We start from the raw sequence: 18,091 nt of genomic DNA on the forward strand, positions 1-18,091 counted from the left end.
TAGCCCTGTCCTGACAGTTGGACCTTCAGAAGCTGCTACCAGCCTGATCCTCTATGCAAGGGGTGTCCAACCTTTTAAATGGTAGGGTGGGGTACAATGTTGATTATTTATTTTGTTAGTCGTCCACATACGCACAGCAAGAGAGTCCGACAATCTCAACGACGATTCGTGCCGGCGGGAAAAAGAGGGGCGATATCCCTCCTCTCCAGGGAAAAATGTGAACATAACAGGGCAAAATGGTGCATTTTCTATTCCAATTTTTCAGCAACCAATCAAAAAGTCATGGATTTGTTTTATTTGGTGGCACTTCTGAAAGGTAGCACTGCAGTTGAGAACACAGCCCTGTTTTGTGTCACTACTGATACACATGCATTATAGAGATAAGACTACAGGTGAACTGTGAATGTGGAGGTCTCGGATAATCTGCAAAGATGGCTCAGTGAGCAGAACTCTTGGTACAGGCAAAATGTGGGTTTCCGGAGGTCTTGAGTTTGAATCCGAGTGGTCTAGACTGAGCCATCCATCCGTAAAAGGTGGATAAAATGAGAATTAGAAATTGGATCATAGGGACATCTGTTATTTATAGCACTTAGAAATGGTAAAAATTTGGTGTTTGGCGCTATGTATAATTAAAAAAAACAAGTATCTTATAGCTAGAGAGCTGTGCAAGCAAGCAACATGGCGTGATTCGGGACAGAGGAGCACTGTTAGTGCTCTGTGGACATCTCATATCTAAATACCACGGGTGTCCTATGAATGTCTTAGGAATGGTTTATGTATGCTGGATAAACATTACTAAAATATATGCATGCTTTTAACCGCAGACAATTTGAGGGCAAAAAGCCTCAGACTAAACAGGATTTGGAGTTTTTGAACTCCCTCAGCCTGCAGTTAGGTTCAATCTGCCTCCGTCCCTCTTTTTCCAGCCTTCTTCACCCCAGATCCTGGGTAAAAATAGGGTAGACGGTATCACAGTGCACGGAGCCCTAGATGTCAGTCACTGATGAGACTGATGCTATCCACGCGACGCTTGCTGGCAAAGGCCGCAATGCATGCTAAATGAGGTCACATATTTGACCAATCAGAGAATATTTTGGAGGGTTAATGTATCTGCTGCAGATATTGCATGGAGCCTGCAAGTCACTTGTCCATATGATAGTTTGAGAGTGAGGGGATTCAGCATGTAATATGCTGCTCATAAGTTACTAACCGCTGCTTCCAAGGGCCTGTGTTTTTGTTTTATCTGAATGTGTTACTGTACATTTATGTAATGAAAATGAAATCGTATTTGTACAAACCTAACAGCACTCATAATTCAACTGAACTGAATCCTTGCAGGCTTAATGCAAACATCTTTTTCTGAGGTCGATCAAACAAGTACAACTTATCGTAAATAACACCTACCATTACATGCCTAACGAAATTCAGTCTATATTGTGTTTTATATAAATAGCCATTACTGACATAATTATACAAATGTTACTTTATACATATGTATGGGACTGTATATTTTCACATAACAGGCCCGATTCACAAAGCCGCTTCCAGTCGTAAACATATCTTTACAGATGGAAGTAGCTGAATTTACACCCCAGGGGCATTTCACAAAACGATTTCAAGCGGGTGCAGGGCCGGCTTTAGGGCGGTGCGACCGGTGCCACCGCACCCGGTGCTGGCTTCCTGGGGGCGCCGTGTTTGCAAGTTTATTATGTTTTTGAAGCACCTGCTGCAGCGTTCCTTTCCTCCAATTACCAGGCCTCACAAAAATGTTAAGATAACTCGTGTGATTAATTATCTTCCTGGAGAGAGATCAGCATTTTGTATAGTTGAGGTTTTGACCTCTGTGAAGTTAGTGCAGAGGGTTAATATGCCTGCTGCAAAGAACGTGTACTAAGTTGAATCCAGAGTGCGTATAATGTGAACAGATCAGCAGGTTACTGCTTTCAAAAGTGACATCCTTTTGTTACTTGCAATTTATAACTTAAAGTCCTAATATTCAACAGTGAGCTATTAACTTTCATCATAGAACTGCATACACACTACAAAGCATACTTTAGAACATTGATTAATGTTGCATAAAGGGTTATTTTGACTAGAAATCGATTCTTATTATTAATGAAAACTCCCAACTATACTGTTTCTTTTTCGAGCGTGTGCTTCTCCACACCAAGCACTCTTAAACTATACTGCCTATCAGTATGGATGACATGTGACTCCTACACTTTTAGTCCTTTGGTTTATGTAAACATTTCCTATATTCTGATTTAAAACACGTATGATTGATTGTCTCTGTGTAATGTGTGTGTGATGCACAGTGCTCTGACACCCTACACTGGTATGAGTGGCGCTATATAACTAATTCAATGCATCTGAGAGAGTGTGGTTATGGAGACTGTTAAAGGGTGCTAGTGAGAGAGAATTCATGGTGGAGGTGGACATTGGTGGGGGGGCGCCAACAAACATTGTCGCACAGGGCGCCACCAGCACTAAAGCCGGCCCTGAGCGGGTGCAAATGTTTATACAAGTCTGTAACTGTATGACTCAACTTCATAAGATTAGGTAGTAGTAAGTAATCCCCCACACAAGATGTGAGAGGGGGGGCAGTGGGATGAAGGCATGATTTGCATTGTGAGTTTGGTAACACCCACTACCTCGTGAGTTTATGAGCGTTTACAAACTCCTTTCTGACTCTTAGGTACCCTGAGAGCAGAGTTGCTCCTGTCAACGGCTTGAATAAATCCCCTTGTAGAAAGGCAAGAGGAACTGAATGTTTCCAAACTTGGAAAGGTAGAGGGGAAGGTGTGTTTCCAAGAGGAAAATATTGGCCCGGTGATGACAACAAAGAAAGTGCAACTGCACATTGGGGTTGGCTTTTCCCCACCAAGGAATGGTATTGTGTGAGCGATTCGATATTGCGAACACCTTTTAAAAATGTATATGACATAGCCCAGTGAACATTTGCAAATTACAACACGGAGTTAATCTGCAACCATTCCCTAGGGAGTTCAATAGGTACAGATAACTGTCTTTCATACTCGGGCCCAATGTGCTTTGAATGGGAAAGGTAGTTTTCTTGCCTGTACTGAAGACAGGATGCAACTCACCTTGCAGCAAGCAATTGCAAATGCTTCTGATGAACAAGAGCTCTTGCATTGCTGTTTTTGCCTTATGCAGAAGCGCATGCTCAAATACTGCAGACCTGAGTATGTTATGCTGACAAGCTAATAATAAAGGCAAATGGCCTAATTGGTTCACTGGGCAAGGTTATGTGAAATGCCATAGATCTCATCTATTTATTATGAAAAGTTACAACAATGGCAATAGGCCTGACTTATTTAGTGTGAAAAGCATATGCAAGATGGCAAATAGGCCTTTACGTGTGCATTGTTATTACACTATGTTAAAGTTTGTAGGCAGGAATTTTGTTACACAGAATCTCACACACATTGCCATAGTATACAAAGGTGATGGTTAACCACTCTACAAAACCAGGGTGTCAAAAAGATTTGAAATATGGGAATGAGTGTTATGCCCTCTTAGCGGGTTTTTTTTGTCAGCTGTAATTTTTTATTTATTTTGTGCAGTATTTAGCTGCCTGTGAATTAAACTACTTTTTAGGTCTGCCCTGACAGGATTAGTTGTCTGTCTGTAATCAAAGTCATAAAAAAATACATACATAGAGGGACTTTGACTAAGCCCTTTTCAAAGATTTGTGTTTTGGGTCAGTCCTCTTGGTTCTTTTGCCCTTAGCGGAGGGACTTTGCCTGATCACATGTGTACATCCCTCTGAATATGTGTGCGATTCAATGTCCAGGCTGATGAGCTAGTCTAAGTTTTCAGTTTTCTTCTTTTATCAGTGCTCTTTTATCTCATTCCTTCACCATTTAAAATGTGTTAGGGTGCCCAGAAGCTCCCCAAACACCCCAGCTCATTTCTTCTGCCGTATACTGTATCTCAAGCAGCCACTGCTTCTAAATAAGTCAGCCATTTTAGAATGGTATTGGCCATAGTGTATCACTATTTTACTATTCCATGATGGCTGCCATGTTCAGAAGCAACATGGCAACAGTTTTGGATCAGTACAGAAATTATACATTACGCAAAATGCCATTCCATTAAGGCTGTCCAGAACAATGCTTTCTGAACCACCTTTTTGAAATGGTATTGTGCATACTATGTCATTGTTTTACCATTCTAATAAGGTTGCCTTGTTGCTTCTAGACGTGATGGGCATGCTGGAGCTTTAACACAATATGCTATGCACAATACCACTTCATCATGGCTGCCAATTTGCCATGTTTAATTTTGTATTTATTTTTTGTTGCAAGTATATGTTCATCACGTTCAGGCAGCAGCCTTTTTTAGGTCTCGCCTAGGCAGCGCGTGCGCTGTCTCTTTGAGACATACTGCATTCAGGATATGGGCATAAAGCTCCGCCCATGCTCTGCCCATCTTTTTAATTGCCTCCTGTCCCTTTCCTTTGTAAATGGTGGCTTTTCATTGGTCAATAGGCTTAGTAGTCCCTCCTTAGTACAGTCTTGTCTCTTCTTGTAACCTCCCATGAGGACACCCCCTGTTACATGTGTTGTTATGTTTTTAATTACAGCCTCAAGGAACTATTTTCTTAAAAGGCCTCAGACAGGACACACATTTTGTCCTAAGCTAGTCTGGCAGTGGTTACTTCACCAACTAGAACATCTCGCATTTATATGAGACAGTCTATACATTTCCCATCATCAGCTCCACACAGAGTACAACCTAATCCAAAATTAATGTAATAATTCTTTTGCCACACTTCAAAGCTACTAATTGGATATATGGACATAGCTATTTGAATAGATTCGTAGTACTGTCTTGCATGCAATGCATTATGGGTGGGGTGCAGTACCATATGGGACCAAAAGAGGTTCCCTTTTGGCCATATATGGTACTGATCCCTGCAACATGGTTAGGTAAAAAACATTGCCATGTATAATGGCAATAACTCCAACTTTGTAGACATGCAGTGCTGGTGCCTTGCTCACTAGGGAACTCTGGGAGCAGCTTGGGGTACTGCACCTAGACATGCAGTGCTGGTGTCTTGCTCACTAGGGACCTCTAGGAGCAGTTTGCGGTATTGCACCCAAACATGCAGTGCTGGTGCCTTGCTCACTAGGGACCTCTAGGAGCAGCTTGCGATACTGCACTCAGACATGCAGTGCTGGTGCCTTGCTCACTAGGGACCTTTTGGAGCAGCTTGCGGTCCTGCAGCTAGACATAAAGTGCTGGTGCCATGCTCACTAGGGACCTCTAGGAGCAGCTTGCGGTACTGCACTGAGACATACAATGCTGGTTCCTGGCTCACTACGCAAGTATTTGTAATGCACTAGGTCTCGCATTACTGAAAGTATGAGCTATTAGCGTTGCATTATTATTTGCAATGCCAATATCTCAAATTATCAGTAATGCGAGACCTATTGCATTGCAAATTCTTGTTCTTCTTTTCTATAGAGATTGAAAAGGAACTTCCCAGTGCTTGATGAACTGAAGGATTAATACCGCAACAACAGATGTGGTTAAGGGCAAAAGTATTACTTCATGCTGCAGACACTAGCACTGCATGATAATGGCATCTTCTATAAGACGTCTGTGCTAAAACCATATTGGCACCAGCTCTGGACTACATTGTAGTCAGAGATTGGTCCTGTTGATGTGGCACGCAGAGGGTGTGCAACCACAACAACTGGGTTATGGCACCCTACTCGTACATCAAGTAGGAATTAGGAGCAAGAGTCTCTCTGAGGGTGTTCTGGGAAGGTTATTGTGGTGCAGCCAGAGATGCACTGACAAGTCATCCCCAAAGGATGCTACTATCATTTTGTTGTGCATGTGAGTGGGTGTTCGTCTTCATGGTACCTAGTTCTTATCTACCATCTTGTAGGGCACAGCTGGTCTTTCCATTTACTTCCCAACATGACTTGGTTGATCTAACACAGCTCCAGGTTCTAACTCTCCCTTGTCTCAGCTACCAGTCAGGATCATAAGGGACAGGTAGGCAAGTCTTCACAGACATGATCACCGCTTTGAGAAGGTAGACAGAAGCAGGACCAGGAGTAAAAGAACCACACCTACCATTTGAGGATATGGAAGTGAGCATGATAGGTTTTACTCTGGATGTCTGTTCAGAGTTCCTACTTCTCTTCATAGATGATCCATGGCACTGGCTGAAAGACCCCATACGTATAACAAGTCTGGATTTGAAAATGAGCTACAATTCCTTCATATAAGTGCATTTCACAAGTTCAAACAATGCTGGACTACTCAAACCTATGAGCATCCATTCAAATATTCCTGTGCAATATCTACTGAGATTTCTAGGGTGAAATTATGTATGTATTCAATCAATAGTAACATCCAGTTGAACTGCACCACAGTTGGTATCTCACCGATTTCCTGTATCCATGTTACTACTTGTATATTAAAATGATTTATTAACATTCTACTAATTTTAATTATTGTAGCCAACGTTTCATTTACTATTTTCTTATTATTTATTGATCCTCTTTGCCCTGAATAGCAAGGCTTTCCTATAGACATAACGCATTTGTGGAAGTTATCCAGTCTATTAAATCCTTAATCTGTTTGTCATTTTTCCTGTTTTTTACCACATGAATAGTTTCATCATCCATCCATTCCGTTTCGTCCTGCGGCAACAAATACATTTTTGATGACATGGCTGCTATGCCATTTCACATCTATACATCTCTTTCCTAACTGACGCACTAGCAATGTCAATTTATGCATAGAATAGTTCTTTTTAGACTTTGGTAAAACCCCTACTAAGAGTGCCTTAGGGTTAACCAACTTATTTAGTCCTAGACCCTCATTTAACCCATCCATTTTATATTTTCAAAATCCATGCACTAAGTCTCACTGCAACACCAACTGGTTTAAAAAAGGCCTTTACACACTTAGATCTCTGGCACGTCTTGTTCCTTGCTGCATTTATCCTGCATAGTGTAACTGGTGTCTTCAATGAGGTGTAATATGTTGAAAAGCACTATTTGAAGCACTGGATGCCTACCCCCTATTTGAGATGAAAGCGGGCTCTTTTACACTTCACTTCCAATATTTAATTTGCCGTGCAAGCCTGCCACTTTTCTTTTACTGATAGGGTCCCATTCATACGTTTCTCGTCAATGCTGAGTAAAGTCCTGAGAGTGTGACAAAGTATAAAGATGCGTATGCTGTGATAAAACATTCATGCTTCAGATTCTTCTCCAAGTTGGACCACTACCTATTCGGGGACATGCTAACTCAAATGAAAACACAAGGTTTGCCAGATAGAAGTGACTGACACAGATGTCTTTCTGCATGAGAAGGCAATTCCTACAGTTGAAGAAAGAGGAAAACAACTGACGGAGACCCTCTTTTCACATTTAAGGGGTTCAGCTTGTCACTAACGAAGAAAAGATCCAATATTTCAACTCGCTTGATACTTGACTTTAACAATCTGTTCCCAGGTGGCTTTCACTTAGATGAAGAAAGAGCAGTACATTTGGGCTAATAATCATAATGTGAAACTGAAATAACGAATCCTGCTTTTTATTTTCAATTGCAATTACTTTTCATTGCAGAAGTGAAGTGGCAGCCACTTCTGCAAGTCATTTTTTAAAATATATATTACACTGGTGCACAAGGGTGATATCTGCACCAGGAGCTGGCACCAGAGCTTAGATTTTCTCCTAGATTTAATTACATTAGATATCATGCCAGCTGTCAACAGTATAAGGGCCATATTTCTGAACCAGGAACTGGCATCTGAGCTAAGATTTTCTCTTACATTTTACTAGATTAAATTTAATTACAGCGGTCAACAGTATAAGGGCCATATTGTGGGAGATTCCTACTTGGGCTTGGTGTGAGAAGTTGGCCTGGTATATGCTGTTCACTAGTTAAAGTGACCACCTTGTACCATGCCAAGCAACCCTTATGGTGTGGTTGTAAGTCAACCTTTTCGGACTAGCTGCCCTAGTGGTAGCGTAGGCTAAGCAGTCTTTGAGGCTAAACTCGTTAAAGCGTGTTAAGCAAGCTGTTTTACCATATGTAACCCCCCTTTATACCAATGAAAGGACACCACACAGATATATATTCAAAATATATATGTATTTATTACTCAAGGTATCCCCTAGACTCTTTATGAGCACAGGAGCACAAATCGTTAAACAAGAAAGTATTACAATATACAGAAGTTGCACTTTATATGGATAGGCCCTGGTGGCCGCTCAAACCATATACTAAAATAATGGTATAAGTACCACGAACAGGAAAGGGAAAAGGCCTAGGGCCTCTAGAATCGCTGGGCCTACAAGGAGCTAACTTCAGTTAGTGACCAGGAGGTCCACGGGTCGCTTGTGCAGTGAGGAAAGTTACACACGTGCTCCCATAGGTTTTCAATGGGTGCGTAAAAGTTCAAAAGTTACTGCTAGAAGGGTCTTCTGGATGGACTACGAATTTAAGACTTAAAACACAGACACTAGAGATGTTTCTCTACACTTGGGCACCGGAGGGCCAGCTTTACCTCACCCACAGGAAGCGGGTGCATAGGTCTCGAAGTGCGTCGGGTTTCGTCTATCGATTCAATGGAGCCTGATGACAAAGATGCTGCAGACGGCCGGTCCAGAAGAGATGCGGTGGATCCAAGAGTGGATCGGAGTTGTAGAAGACCTTAAAGCAGAGGGGACAGTGTTCACAGTCACTAGCCAGTGACCGGCGTGGTACCAGGTAGGTACCAGGCGATGTCGGGTGCAAACAGGTGATGAGGTGTAGCTTGTCTCCGCAGCCACGTGGTCCCTGAAGGTCGACGACGTCCAGGAGTCGGTTCACGAGCTGTCCCACGCAGGCTCTCGCTGTCGGCGGTGTCGGCGACTCGAAAGAAGCAAACAAGCCTTGGCAAAGGCAGGAGTCGTGGAAAGTAAAGAAAGCTGATTGTTCTGACCAGCAAGGTCAGAGGGGCTGCTCCTTTAGAGAGCAGCTGGGGCCAGTCTGGAGCAACCAGACCAGCGTCGTAGATTTCAAGGTTCGTCACCAAAATGGCCACTAGCCAACGGGCCAGGGACCGGGCAGGCGCGTCGAGATGCAAAATGCAGAAGGGCCCCACGCAGATCGTGGAGATGCTGCAGGGCTCACCTTTGGTGCAGATGCTGCTCGGATGTTGGGCTTCTCAGGACCCAAAGCACAACTTGGAGGGAGCCTCTGTTGTCGCGCTTGCAGCTTGTCGTCGGTCTTTCAAGATGGCTGGCTCCACGTGTCTCGGTGCCTCCACGGGTTCCTTCTTTTCAGGGACTGTGGATCGGGCGGTGAGAGGTCTGGAGGTCCAGGTCTTGTCGGGCTCTGGGCTCGGGCTCCGGTGGGAGGCGGCGGCAAAGCAGACGTCGAGTAGCTGGTTGGTGCTTGCGTTAGCAAGATGGTCACTCCCTGACCATAGGGGAGATTTCCTTCTGTCCTCTGTGCAGCAGAGCGTCGAAGTTCCCGTCTTCTTCTTGTAGTTAAGTTGATTCCAGGATGTCTGAAGTCTTAGGACACAGCTCCTACCTTTAAGCGGATTCTAGGGGCCGGACTACCTGCTAGGTCTCTTGCTAAGGGTGGGACCAGGAAGGGGGGTGGTTACACCCCCAATCCTTTGTCCAGCTCGCCCCAGGTCCGGGGCTGGTGTGCCCCAGGACCGGTTTGAACTGGCATATGCACCGAGGCTCCTTGTGAGCCTCAGGCATGTCTGATTCCATTCAAGCCCTACCTGACCAATACACAAAATCCTTTCTGGGGTGGTGCACGCACCTCCCCTGGCAGGAAACCCTTTGTCCACGTCTCCCAAGCTGGAAGGACTCCCAGCAGCAGGAGGGCAGACTTGTGTCTGTGGTGGCAGCATCCATTTGTGGAGCTGAGGCTATGTCTGATTTTACCCGGGTTTCAGGTACTGTACATGTCGTGTCCCTCTAGAAGGGTGGAATGCTAACCCCGTCGCCAGAATTGGCGAGGGGTTAGTATTCCAATTCGTATGACACCTTACTCGACATGTTTTGATAAAGCCAAACCAAAGATAGCATTTAACCGCGAGGTTCATAATGCACTTAAGAGTATATGGTATGACGATATCTGGAAACTGTAGAAGGAAGTTGTTCCGACCACAGCAGACAGGCTCAGCTCATGCCAGAGCACCATCTCACATGGAACCACGCACTCTGCCTTCAGGATTGTCAAGGCCTGCCATAGGAGTGACTTATAGGTTAACATGTGTCCCATTTAAGGTTAGGTATAGGTATACTACACCTAAGTAAGAGGTGGTTACACCAACTTACCCCAGCTGAGTGATCAGCCAGTTGTGCCAAATTTGTTAGGCCAGGCCAGGGGTGTTATAATACATGCTTCAGCCCCTGGTAGGCCTTAGATACACCAATGCCCTGGGTACCTAGTGTACACTGGTACAGGGGCTCACAGGGTGATCCAATTTCAATTGGTTATGCACCTAGGGTGCATAGTGTCAATTTAGTTAGAGAGAACAGCAGGCTGGGGGTCTGATTAGCAGGCCCACAGCCTCAATATGTCAAAAACCAGTGAAGCAAAAAGCAAACATTTTGGGGTGACCATAGGATAGCAGACCCTACTCTCCTACACAACCCCCCCCCCCCCCAAACGCAGGGACATTAAACTAGCCTTGACCAGTCTCGTCTTCATGTCCTAAGTGGAAGTACCTGGAGAGACCATCTGCATTCCCATGGTCTGTACCTGGCCGGTGCTCCACTGTAAAGTCCATCCCCTGTAGGGAAATGGACCACCTAAGCGGTTTGGGGTTTTCACCCTTCATCTGATTTAGCCACAAGAGGGGCTTATGGTCGGTCTGAATCTTGAAGTGAGTGCCAAACAAGTATGGCCTCAGCTTCTTCAGGGCCCACACCACAGCAAAGGCCTCCCTCTCAATAGCTGACCAATTCTTCTCTCTGGGGGTCAACCTTCTGCTAATAAAAGCAATGGGTTGGTCTTGACCATCTACATTAAGTTGTGACAGCACAGCTCCCACACCCAACTCAGAAGCATCTGTTTGGACAATAAACTCTTTGGAGTAGTCAGGACTTTTCAGGATAGGTGCAGAGCACATGGCCTTCTTCAGGTCATCAAATGCTTTTTGACAGCTTACTGTCCACTGAACCTTTTTGGGCATCTTGTTGGATGTCAGATCATTAAGAGGAGTCACAATGGACCCATAGTTCTTAACAAACTTCCTGTAGTACCCAGTCAAGCCCAAGAAAGCTCGAACTTGAGTCTGGGTGGTTGGAGGGGACCAGTCCTTGATGGATTGTATCTTACTCTCCAGTGGTTGAACTTGGCCTCCACCTACAAGGTGGCCCAAATATACAACCTTACTCTGCCCTATCTGGCACTTAGTAGCCTTGATAGTGAGGCCTGCCTTTTGCAGAGCCTCAAGTACCTTCTTCAGGTGGATCAGGTGATCCTCCCAGGTGGAGCTAAAGACAGCAATGTCATCAAGATATGCTGCACAAAAGTCATCCAACCCAGTAAGGACTTGATTCGCCAACCTTTGGAAGGTGGCAGGTGCATTCTTCAGACCAAAGGGCATCACCAAAAATTGATAATGCCCACCTGGGGTTGAGAATGCTGTTTTGGCCTTGGACTCCTCAGCTAACCTGATTTGCCAATAGCCAGCTGTCAAATCAAATGTGCTCAAAAGCTTAGCAGAAGCCAGTTTATCTATGAGCTCATCTGCCCTTGGAATAGGATGTGCACCTGTCCTAGTGACAGCATTGAGTCCTCTGTAATCCACACAGAACCTCATCTCTCTTTTGCCATCTTTGGTGTGAGGTTTGGGGACCAGAACCACTGGGCTAGCCCAGGGGCTCTCTGAGGGCTCAATGACACCCAGTTCCAGCATTTTGTGTACCTCAGCCCTTATACAGTCCCTGACGTGGTCAGGTTGTCTGTAAAGTTTGTTCTTTACAGGCAGACTGTCACCAGTGTCCACCACATGGGTACACCAGTCAGTTTGACTAGGTATCAGTGAAAACATATGCTGAAATGATTGTAGAACCTGTCTACATTCAATCTGCTGATGATCAGTGAGGTTGCCTCCAAGGGTCACTCCTTCAACTGAGCCATCTTCAGGGTTCTGAGACAACAAGTCTGGGAGAGGGTCACTCTCTTCCTCCTGTCCCTCATCTGTAGCCATGAGCAAGCCCATGTCTGCCCTGTCAACATAGGCCTTTAATCTGTTAACATGGAGTACCCTGTGGGGACTCCTGGGAGTTCCTAGGTCCACCAAGTAGGTAACCTCTCCCTTCTTTTCCAGGATTGTATGGGGTCCAGACCATTTGTCTTGGAGTGCTGCTGGGGCCACTGGCTCCAACACCCATACCTTCTGTCCTGGCTGATACTCAACCAAGACAGCCTTTTGGTCATGCCAAGCTTTCTGTAAGGCCTGGCTTGCCTCAGGGTTTTTGGATGCCTTCTCCATATACTCAGCCATCCTTGAGCGGAGACCAAGTACATAGTCCACTATGTCTTGTTTAGGCTTTTTGAGAGGTAACTCCCATCCTTCCTTCACTAAACGCAGTGGGCCTCTCACAGGGTGCCCAAACAACAATTCAAAGGGGCTGTAGCCAACTCCTTTTTGTGGGACCTCTCTGTAAGCAAACAGAAGGCAGGGTAGAAGGATGTCCCATCTTCGCCTGAGCTTTTCAGGTAATCCTTTGATCATACCCTTTAGGGTCTTGTTGAATCTCTCAACAAGCCCATTGCATTGTGGGTGATAAGGAGTGGTGAACTTGTAGTTGACACCACATTCCTTCCACATAGCTGTCAAGTATCCTGACATGAAGTTGGTACCTCTGTCAGAAACCACCTCCTTAGGAAACCCCACTCTGGAGAATACTCCCAGCAGGGCCCTGGCCACAACAGGAGCTGTAGTGGTCCTAAGGGGAATTGCCTCTGGATACCTGGTGGCATGATCCACTATCACCAGTATAAATCTGTGCCCAGATGCAGTGGGAGGATCCATGGGACCCACTATATCTATTCCCACTCTTTCAAAGGGAACCCCCACCACAGGTAGTGGTATTAGGGGGGCCTTTGTTGTGCCACCTGATTTGCCACTGGCTTGGCAGGTGACACAGGAGCGACAAAACTCCTTGGTATCTTCATTCATGTGAGGCCAGTGAAAGTGAGGGACAAGCCTGTCCCAAGTCTTGTTCTGGCCTAAGTGTCCTGCTAGAGGAATATCATGGGCCAAGGTAAGAAGGAAGCCCCTAAATTGCAGAGGTATAACCAACCTCAGAGGCGTAGCTAGAGCTTGTGGCGCCCGGGGCTATCCCTCAGGTTGCCGCCCCTAGGGGGAGGAGGGGTGCTGGGGAAAAATGCAGGCGAGCACTTGAAAGAGGTCCGAGAGATACGTAGTATCGCCGCTAATACTTACCTTGATCATGCAAGTTACATGCACATACATGACACGGTCCAAGGCTACACAGTTGAATATACCGGTGACCAGCAGTACAAAGGAGAACACACAGACTGCATGATCTATCTGGGGACTCAGAAAAACCGCATGTGACATCCATCAGAGAGCTGTGTGAACGATTACCTGGTAATTCCCTCAGCACAATGCACACATGCACATACATGACACTGTTTGGGGATCCATCATCTACAGCTGACATTAAATGACCAAACATCATGGTTCCCCCATTAAAGCAGTGGGGACATGCACAAACGCGATGTGCTCTGACTTGAGGTACAATAATGCAATGACGAACTCGGAACAGCATGAACTACTGAGGGGAGGTGGGGGCGAGGTGGTACACATAAAGCCTGGCCTTAGAACAGAGTCACACCAGTCTCAACAGTCAGACCCACACCATTGCAGCCAGAGAGTTTCTGCCAAACTCCTAGTGCCTACTGTTTGGTGCCAATCTAAGTTGGAGTGTGTGCAACAGCTAAGTTCAATTCAAGTCAAGGGAGATTTCTAAGATCTCACTATCTTGTCACCAACCTAGCACCAGCCTGCATTAATTGAGAGTCGCACTGGTGGCCCACCACAGCAGCAAGCCACTATAGCAACAACAAGGTACGACCCTGCATCACCATCCACCAAAGCATCCATGCCTATCAACAGTGCCAGCTTCTTAACTGATGTCTTCTCATTCCTTGGGAATCCCAGGCCCCGCCAACTTGCCTTACCAGCACTGCCTCATTGCTACAGGACCTCAGCAGTATGGCCTTACCACAGAAGGGCCTTATCAGTGTTGAGGTACGCATGATCTTCCTCCACTAATGCCTTATCAGTGCTTTCAGATTCCAGGTATTATTAGCTTTCTCCAACAATGCATTATCAATGCCACAATAAATGCTTTGCTACTAAAATCTCCACACTGTTGCTTACCCAAAATTTTCAGATTTTACACTCATGACAGTGACATGTCTTATAAATAAAAGGATGTTTGTGGGATTACCGATCCATATCATGGTAAATCTCGAAAATGCTTTAATGGTAAAGAAAACTAGAAAATAGCATACTGGGACCCATGTTAATGGATGCTTGTATCCTTTCAGGCGCCAACCATCACTTGTGGTATTGAGGGGAAAAACTGCCATTTGCATAATTTTCAACACGCTTGCCGCGTGAACATACCTGTCTGCTCCTCTCCTTTCTTTCCTGTCTTCAGACGTTCCAAACAAACAACTGTGGAGATACCTGTGATGCACTGTAGAAGTTCCTCTTGGGTTGGCTCTGGTCCTCCACTCGCCCCTGGGACGTACCCATAAGCAACCACAACAAACACGGTACGTCGGGGCGGCAACAATCAGAGAACAATTCAAAGCGTACTGTAGCAATACAGACCCTTGCACACCTACATCAGTGTTGCCAGATTTTTTCACAACTTTCAAGCCCAAAAGCAACAAAAAAGTAGCCTAAAATAGCCCAATGTTGCCACTCCATTAACTTACGTGTAGCCTGTCTACAACATTTAAAAAATATACTTCTATTTCAAGGATATGTTTAGTACCCACATTAATCAGATTACCTATATTTTATACACTAAAATCAAAGTTGGTCTGTCAGGAAAACTGTCACTCACTTGATATCGCATGGTGTGGAGAAAGCTGCCCAAAAATGTTCTTGGTCCAACTTTGAGGACTGCAACTGCGGAAACGTTCTTCTTGGGAAAGGTGCTCTTCAGCATGAAGCTCCTTTTGCATACTCAAGTCAGGCCCCTCAGAGTAATGGCAATATAGGCCAATGCTCCATGTTTTTTCACACTTGTTTGAATGCTCCAAGAGCAATGCTGAACATCTCTTTATATACGCAAATTACATATGTTACGTACTTTTTGGTACTCATCTGAAGAGAGCAGTCCATGGCATGGGGTGCAGAGCTTGCTGCTTGATGTTCCCATGAGCTAATACCCGATAAAGTGCAAGTGCATTCTGAAGACTCAGAAGAATCTCCATCTCCTGTTCTTTGCAAGGTATCAGTATGGTGGATCCTTGTTCAGCCAGTGGAAAGGTAAATGTTTACTGCCTTAAAGACGTATACTATCATTAATGCAGTAGGTGCAGTGCCAACGGGGTCCGTGGGTGTGAGAGGCCTACTTCCCTCCAATTAGGGGTGAGAAGCCTTTCCTCCATTAGTGCGCCCATCTCAACGGCCACAGTGGTTGCAAGAACCTACCTACCTTATGACCCTTCTACTTACAGGAAAGGGTGTTTTAACCCACAAACTCACCACAATGTGAAAGGAACACGATTTTTAAAGTGTGCCAAGCTTAATACAAAACATAAACCTCAAATGAAGGTCTGCGTGCATTACAAACCTGCCAAATAAGCTAGGAACTACAAAGACACCAACAATGAAGTATGGACGAATTACACTTGGACATTCACATTGCCAATAGCACCAGCTCCAACAAATATGAGAACAATTGAATTCCAATGCTTATTTCACACAGCTAGCACGTTTCTGTGTGCGAGGCAACATGAAGTATTGTGGCCTGATCAAAGAAAAATGGTATGAAGGCAAAGAAAAATGGTACTAAGGTGCCTGCAGGCGATTCATAGCTGCCAAGGTTTCAGATTGCTTAAGTGTGCCATTTTCACATTTTTTGTGTAATTATGAGTGACATTCAACGACTACGAGTGACATTTTCTCAGGAACAAAAATCAAGTAAAGAAGATGAGGAAAACATATAAACATCAGAAATTACAGCTATTCCAGCAACAAGAAACTATGAATTTCTTAAAACTATTTCAAAGCACCAGAAATAGAAGGACACTATCCGATATGGAAAATAAACTGCATAGTTGCCACGTTTTAAGAGTGCTTAGGTGAGCCATTTTCAAAGTTTCAGAGTACTTATGAATGACATTCAACTACTAATGGTATGACACTAAGAGTGACAAGGCAAAATCAAGAAATTAAGTACATGGAAACAGATAAAACAAAAGAAATTACACTGATTTGAGCAAGGCCAAACTATAAAAAGAACTGCTGCAGAGCACCTGATCCTACTGTAAAATGATCGTATGCCCACAATCTACTCACATCCTACATGATTTTACTCTTGTGATCACTACCACAGACAAATTGCACGAACATCGTGACAGGAAGCTAGTCGAGTATTTCATATGATTTTGCCTTGACCCTGCCAGCGTAGCAGCAATGTGTTTATGGGGGGCCAGCAGGATTTGTTTAAAAGAAAAACCTGATCTGTCTGGTGCTAGTCACACGCTGACCAGTGACAGAACCAGGCAGGCTGCTGAGGCATGAGTGCATTAAAAGGAGCCTGCCCTGCCAATAAACGAGTATTTCATACCGTGTGGGGTGCCTAAGTCTGCTTTTTATAATCATCAATGTTATTGTTAAGTGTGACTGATGTGCACACATCTGTCACCCCAGCATCCTTCTGTACTTATACCCTCCTTGCCCTGTATTTTAATCACAACGTCCTGTGTTCCACTCTGTGTGCTCAGCTGCCCCCTCACCCCTCTAGTCATCCCTCTTTTTGCACTGTGTTTTTATCATCCTTTCCTGCCCCCAGTGTTGCACTGTGTGCTCATCTGCCACTCCTCGCCCCGCCTATTACCCTCTGTTCTCATCCTTTTCCTTGTCTGGTGTTATCTCGCCCTTTTTTGCCCCCTGTGCTCCACTTCCCAGTGCACAAATCTGACACCCTCTGTTCTCACCCCCTCCTTGACCTGTGTTTTCATCACCCCTTCCTGTCCCCGGTTTTCCACTCTGCGCTCATCTGCCACTCCTCGCTGCCCCCTGCACCCCTCTGCTCTCATCTCTCTCCTTGTCCAGTGTTTTCATCACCACTTCCTGACTCTTGTTTTCCACTCTGCGCTCATCTGCCACTCCGCACTGCCCTCTGCACCCCTCTGTTCTCACCGCTCTCCTTGCCCTGTGTTTTCATCACCCCTTCCTGTCCCGGTTTTCCACTCTGCGCTCATCTGCCACTCCTCACTGCCCCCTGCACCCCTCTGCTCTCATCTCTCTCCTTGCCCTGTGTTTTCATCACCTATTCCTGTCCCCGGTTTTCCACTCTGCGCTCATCTGCCACTCCTCGCTGCCCCCTGCACCCCTCTGCTCTCATCTCTCTCCTTGCTCTATGTTTTCATCACCCCTTCCTGTCCCCGGTTTCCCACTCTGCGCTCATCTGCCACTCCTCGCTGCCCCCTGCACCCCTCTGCTCTCATCTCTCTCCTTGCCCTGTGTTTTCATCACCCCTTCCTGTCCCCGGTTTTCCACTCTGCGCTCATCTGCCAATCCTCGCTGCCCCCTGCACCCCTCTGCTCTCATCTCTCTCCTTGCTCTATGTTTTCATCACCCTTCCTGTCCCCGGTTTCCCACTCTGCGCTCATCTGCCACTCCTCGCTGCCCTCTGCACCCCGTTCTCACCGCTCTCCTTGCCATGTATTTTCATCACCCCTTCCTGCCCCCTGTTCCACTCCCTTTGCTCCTCTGACGCCCCAGTCATTCCTCTTATTGCCCAGTGTGTTCATCACCCCTCTGCCCTCTTTCCCAACTACACTAAGCCCTACAGCTGGA

General features: G+C 45.5%; 1 protein-coding gene across 1 annotated transcript in view; it reads right to left on the bottom strand.

Moving 5' to 3' along the window:
• The window catches only part of IQCH (IQ motif containing H), an 846,786-nt gene that overhangs the window by 43,280 nt on the left and 785,415 nt on the right, over window positions 1–18,091 (bottom strand). The window lies entirely within an intron of this gene.

The sequence above is a fragment of the Triturus cristatus genome, chromosome 3_1 (assembly GCF_964204655.1).
Source record: "Triturus cristatus chromosome 3_1, aTriCri1.1, whole genome shotgun sequence".
Classification (NCBI taxonomy): Eukaryota; Metazoa; Chordata; class Amphibia; order Caudata; family Salamandridae; genus Triturus; species Triturus cristatus.